Source organism: Halichoerus grypus, chromosome 12 (genome assembly GCF_964656455.1).
Source record: "Halichoerus grypus chromosome 12, mHalGry1.hap1.1, whole genome shotgun sequence".
Taxonomy (NCBI): Eukaryota; Metazoa; Chordata; class Mammalia; order Carnivora; family Phocidae; genus Halichoerus; species Halichoerus grypus.
Genome location: NC_135723.1, coordinates 18,571,649 through 18,578,496, shown reverse-complemented (window position 1 = coordinate 18,578,496; position 6,848 = coordinate 18,571,649).

The following is a 6,848-nucleotide window of genomic DNA, read 5'->3' as shown; positions in this document are numbered from 1 at the left end:
TTTGGTTCTGTAGGTCCCTGATCTACCAGACACCCAGGGACCCACCACATACACATACTTCCCTGAGCGCCCTGGGACACCTGCTCTGAGCTCAGCACCAGGACCAGAGTTTGGTGTCAGAGTTTTTCAAAGTCTTTTTTCACCTCTTCATCTCAACCCACGCCTGGCTCTTTGCTGAGAACATCACCTGAGAATATGACCTCCCCTGCTATCCCCTTACCAAGAGGTCGGCTTTTCTCAGCTTAAACGCACCACCCTAGCGGCTCCTTGTAAAGGAGCACCCTGACTCCGTTCCACTATTTTCCTTCAGCCCCTTCTTTTTTCTTCGAAGCACCTGTTATAACATGAAATTATTGTTTTGTCCTTTACCTGGTTGTGGACTTTCTCCCTCTAGGATATAAGCTCCACCAGGACAGGAACCAGGTCTGTCTCCTTCATTACCACATCACTAGCACTTAGCACACACGACAGGCACGCAGTCAATGTCTGAGGAAGGGAGAACGAGATGAAGAAGTGAGGGGACGGGAGGCATCAAGGAGTTCTCGATATTAAGAGGGCCAGGTCCAAGATCTGCTGAAGAGGTTCTGGTAATGGAACCTTGGTGTGGAGGAAAGGGGGGGTCCTGGTCCGCAGGAAACAGGAATGGCTAGAGCAAAATCCAAGCATGCCGTCTCTCGCTTGATGAAGGGATTCATGGTGGCTAACCAGGGTCCACCCTGTGGACACAAGATGGCAGCCAGAGAGCAACTCTTCCAGTCCAAAGGGTGATCACATGGTTTCCCTGATCTTCCAAATAAATCCAAGCTAGTCCATGGAGTGATATCAAAGGCAGCGTTTTCCCCACGTTTAGCATCGCGAACTTGTACTGAGCGCCAGCCCTCCACTAAAGGCTCACCGTGCACTCCCAGTCTCCATCTCACCGTAACCATGTGACCTAGCACTCACCGTTCCCATTTCACAGATGAGGAGCCTGTCGAGTACTTGGGGAGTGTGGATCAGCACTCGGGCGGCCTGGTTCCGAAACCTACAGGCTTAACCACTGCATTTTATGGATTCCTTCCCCCGCCACTTTCTTCGTAAAAGAACTCCCTGTAGTTCAGTTGACAAGGATAATATCCCAGCATTTCTGTGCTCAGACCCGTTTATAAAGCCAGCCCTGCGGTCCATGCGAGGGAGCTTCTAGCTTGCAACAGTGAGCAGAGATTCTTTTTTTTTTTTATTATTGTTATGTTAATCCCCATACATTACATCATTAGTTTTAGATATAGTGTTCCATGATTCATTGTTTGTGCATAACACCCAGTGCTCCATGCAGAACGTGCCCTCCTCAATACCCATCACCAGGCTAACCCATCCTCCCACCCCCCTCCCCTCTAGAACCCTCAGTTTGTTTTTCAGAGTCCATCGTCTCTCATGGTTCTTCTCCCCCTCCGATTTCCCCCCCTTCATTCTTCCCCTCCTGCTACATTCTTCTTCTTCTTTTTTTCTTTCTTAACATATATTGCATTATTTGTTTCAGAGGTACAGATCTGAGATTCAACAGTCTTGCACAATTCACAGCGCTTACCAGAACACATACCCTCCCCAGTGTCCATCACCCAGTCACCCCATCCCTCCCACCCCACGCCCCACTCCGGCAACCCTCAGTTTGTTTCCTGAGATTAAGAATTCCTCATATCAGTGAGGTCATATGATACATGTCTTTCTCTGTTTGACTTATTTCGCTCAGCATAATACCCTCCAGTTCCATCCACGTCGTTGCAAATGGCAAGATCTCAGAGCAGAGATTCTTAAAAAAGAAAAAAGCTATGGTCGACAATTGCCTATACGTTACTTTATTTCTAATTTTCCTCCCGTTGGAAACGTGTCCTTTTCTTCCCATTCTGTGAAAATGGGAAAAGCCACAGAGTGTCAGCTCTGGTCACCAGCTCCTCTGTGTGGTTGGGGCCCCTCCTGAGCCACCTGCTGTAAGGAAAGTGAAGTCGACGAGGATGAGGTCGACGAGGGTGAGGCCTTAGGAAAGGGTTTTCACATTGCGAACATCTCCCAGTGCATCACTTACTTCTCCTTTCCAAAAATAGGACTTTTATTCAGATCTACTTTGTTCTCCTTCAAAGAGAAACTGCATTTGAATAAAATCGTAAGTACCACCTGCGGCACTTTGGCCCATGCACACTGGAGTTATTTCTGCACCAGAGGACGGTGGGGTTGGGGCAGGGGGAGCAGCCTCCTGCAAAGTTTTACTTAGGATGTTTTGAATTTCAACTTGAGCCACTGTGTGTGACCCCCGTCCACCTTAAGTGCTGGCTCTGCAGGAAGCTTTCTAGGATGTGCCAAATTCTTTTCCAAGGCCATCGGAGGCAGGTGCTTGTGGGGACTCTGTATCTATTTAACAAACAGAATATGGTTAAAAGAAGCATCTAGAGCAACCCAGAAATGGAAGAAAAAAGGGGGCAGGGAGAGACGAACTTAGCACATCTAAAACCTAGAGGCTGGAAAAACTGGTTGATGGAAGAGGGTGCGACAAGACGTCTCCAAGGTGTGGGGGCCTCGCATTGGCAAGAACAGGAAATCAAAGGGACACCTACTCCCTCTCTGAAGCTGAAGCCCACACTGACCCTTATGAGAAAGGCAGAAGGTGATTCCAACCTCATCTCTTTGCCTTGAACTTGGAAGTAACCGCTCCCCCTGCTTGTTCTCGGAAACCCCCCCAGGTGCTCCAGAGCGGCTCCTGGTCTTCTCCCTAGATGACAAAGCAGGGTAGCTGGACGCCACTCTGAGGGGGCCCTGCAACGGAATTATAATGAACCAAGCCCCCAAAGCAAGCCATCTAAAGCCCAGGCCTATTCTAAAACCACTCTGCCACCTGACCAAAAGCCACATGGCCTGAATAGATCCAAAGCAGATTCCTCGTGGAGGAAATCCTCTGAGAGTGAACCCTTCTCTTTAAAATCTTGATCTTCCACGAAGGGGAGAGTGTCCTCGAATATCCAAAACAGGGCTTCTCAGTGTGGTCTCGGGACCATCTGTATCTGAATCAGCTAGGGTACCTATTAAAAATCCCGAGTCCTGGGCCCACTCTCAGACCTACTAAACCAAATTCCCCAAGGGCCGGACCTGGGATTTGCATTTTGCAGATTTTCAGGAGTCCAAGGCATACTAGGGTTTGGGACTCACTAGATTTGAGAATTCAATACTCAGACTCTTTCTTAGAAAAATCTGGCCCAGGTGAGAGCCAAGCATTTTTGGAGCAGTATTTTTTTCCAAGCTCCCTCCTTGTTATGCTAACAACCAGGCACCTGGGAAGTGGCAGATTCATTACGGAACAAAAGATCTGTACACTGAGCCCAGACTGATGGCATCCAGTTCACCGAAACACCTCTGCCTTGCTCACAGTGCCCTTGGCCGTGTGACGGTAGCTTGCTCTGAACAAAAGGAGCTGAGAGACAGGGTGTGCAGGTGAATCTGAGTTGTGCTTGCGATTGCCGTGGAAACCGCAGCCTTCATCACTAGACAGGATCCCCGCTGGTCCATTTTAAAAGCCCCTGCCTCTGCTTGCTTCACACTGGAAATCCTGCGTTCCTGGGACACGGCTCTGAGGGTTTATAAACATGTATCCACAACAGAAGCAAATAGGCAATTGTGCTTTCTCTACCGCTCTGTGTTCTCGGTAAGAATCCTCCAAAAGCATCTCTGCGGAATCCAAACAGGATGGAAATTCTTCTCATCTCTTGGCGCCCATCTCATCTTGCCTCTTGCTTGGAGGGGAATAGGAGGGGCTGAGTGTGGGGCTGCCATCATTCATTTGCCTTCCTCCCTGCCCTTCTTCGTTCACAGGCCTAATAAACGCATCTACACTGGGATTTTAATTAGGTTGAAATTTTAAGGCATTGTTTATTTTGTAGTGAGTGGAGAACTTTTAAAAGGATGCATATGAGGGAAACAATGCCACATTTTTGTTCGAGGAGCCTAAATGTTAGTGTTGACTGGGCCATGCACAGTGAGCACTGTATCTTACATTATGAATCAAGCGTTCTATCTTTGTCTAAAAATGGTAAAAATCACAGTAGCTAGAAGCATATGTGCTTATCACATAGGAAACAAGGCTCGGTGGTTGTGTTCTTTACCAAGGGGAACTCTCCACATTCCAGAGTCAGGAGGGCCTTCCCCCTTCCAGGCTCAGAAACCTGAGTGCTCCCTGAGTATGTTAACCTCCTCAGAGACAAACTCACATCCACTAAGCCCCCAAAACTGAAGGCCAGCTTGTTCATTGGCAATGAGAAATACCTCACAGGAACAGGAACACGCATATTACATAACCAGTCTTTTCTCCCCCAGTGGCCAACCTACAGGGGAAGCCAAGGAATATAGTGGTCAGAATGCCATTTTGTTCATTTATAATCAGGAAAAAAAATTTTTTTTAAACCACTATATGGAATGGAATACTAAAAGCCCTGGTAGTACATCCATTTCCGTAGGCAGCACTATAGAGGAAGTCAGATAATAATCAGAGATTGCCTGAAGAGCAGGAAGTCAGAACAAAGAGAGTTGTTCAGATAAAGCCAATGCTTAATGGCATCAGGCTAGGATAGCCTGATGCTTCCACCTACATGACGGACCGACCCAGCCAATAGAAGGGGGCTAGTCTCTTTCCCCTGGACAATGCTTGGAAGAACCCTGCCAACTGGCCCTGGTGACTCAGTTTTCTACACTTCAAGCTCCTGATGTTCACATTATTTCTTCAGCTCTGATTAATGTCCATCGGGTTAGCGTCTTGCAGGCTGGGCAGCAATCGTCTTTCAAAACGGCTTTGAAATGCATACACAGTGTTCTGTATTCTGTACCCTATTGTGTTGATGTCACAGTTGAACTCTGTGCCAACTACCGTAGTTCAATTTCTTGAGGGCAACCTCTCTGGAGCTCCAGATGGGTGGGCAACATTTCTGAGTACAACATTATATTTCTTCTGAGTTGCAAGTGGCTCCAGCTGCATTTGAAAAGATGGTAATAAAGTCATGATCCATCTCTTCCTTTGTATGGATTTGGTTCAGACAGTGAGCAGGGCTGAGCCACCTCTGAATGCCAATGTAGGGACATCAGTAGTTGCTTTAGAGATGCTCCCTTCCTTATTGCACTGGTTTGCCTTCTCCCCCAGTCACTGTTTGTCCAACACAGTTACCCATTTGGCAAATGCTTGTGTCTTTTTTTTTTTTTTAGAAGGCACACAAGTGGGGGGGGAGGGGCAAGGGAGAAGAGGGAGAGAGAGAGAATCTCAAGCAGGCTCCATGCCCAGTGTGGAGCCCAACTGGAGGCTCAATCTTACGACCCTGAGATCATGACCTGAGCCAAAATCAAGAGTCAGATGCTTAATTGACTGAGCCACCCAGGCACCCTAGTGAATGCTTGTGTCTTAAATTGAAAGGGCTGGGGTCAGATGGGGTCATTCGGGGTGGGTAGGATAAAGCAGAGGGAGTGCAGATGGGGACATAGGTTCCCTGGGGCCCCTCTAGGGAGGCTCAGTAAAGAATTTTTTAAATTCAATTTGTTCTATTAATTTTTGTTTTAGTTTGTTGGACTGAACATCTATTGCATGAATGTAAGTGATTTTGCACATAATTTATTCACGTTCAGGTAAATTCTAGTAAGCAAAAAGAAAGGGGGAATACACGTTATATAACCCCTAGGGGCCATTTGCTCTTTTTAGCTTACTGGGGGAAAGAAGCTAGGGACTCAAGTTCTTCTGAAAACATTAGCCTGGAATGAAGCTACCACTCAAAAATGAAGGATTAGGTCAGGGCAACAAATGGAATGTAAAAGACAAACAAACAAATAGACAAACGGGGTTGCTCAATCCTTAGATTTCAGAGATGGGTGGGGTGGGGACAGTAAGGGATGGGAACTTATTTGAGGGGTCCAGGCTCTACCTTCCTCTGGCCTTTGATCCTTTACTTAAGCATGTGGGTCTCACATTGTGGAGCAGAGCCCACTAGTCTTGGCTGCAAGGGCACCATTAGGGTTTCCGTATGGAAAGTGTGAACACAGTGTTCAGCATTCACCTTAGAGAGACAGCAGACCCTGGAGTGGCCCTTGCCTCTTCTGGAGGGTATTGGCGGGGCGCTGTGGCAATCTAAAGGCATGAAGAATTCCAGCCTAGGCTGGTGTCAACTCCAGAAAATTGGGGATCCAACCTGAATGAGAACAAAGGAGTCTTAAGATTCTACTGAAAAGGTTTGGGGTTGGTGAACCTGATCCATTCTCTGTATTGAGAGTTGTGCTGGGGTGGGCTGATGAATGAGGACATGACCCCAGGGACCTCTACCGAGCTGGTGGGACCTCTCCAGCTCCGGAGTGAGCCAGAGAAAGAGAAGATTTGATATGCCGCAGGATCTACCGAAGTTAAAGCCTAGGAGTTAAGGAGAGGCATCCCAGATAAGCAAAAGGATAATTTACCAACTGTAGGCCACAAAACATAAAGATCCCAGAATCTTAAACTTTGCCATCTAGAAACACGATGATGCTGCATTGGCTTCAGGATTCCTATAATGGATGTTAAAAAGAACTGAATTAATAAGTATGTTCTGAACCATTACTAAACTTCTATGTGGGGGTGAAGGAGAAAGTAAGGTAAAATGCAGAGACTGAGAAATTTTTATCATGTGGATGTACCAGCGTTTTATTTCTTTTTTAAGCAGAACCGTTGGAACTACCCAAGTTATATATATATAAACACAGCAGAAGAAAGCTACACTAGCTACTCAGTCTTTCCGTCTTACATATGAAAAGACAAGTTAGGATTGCCAAGTGTAGGAAGAAAACCAGCAATAAGAAAGAGAGACCAAGATAAATAA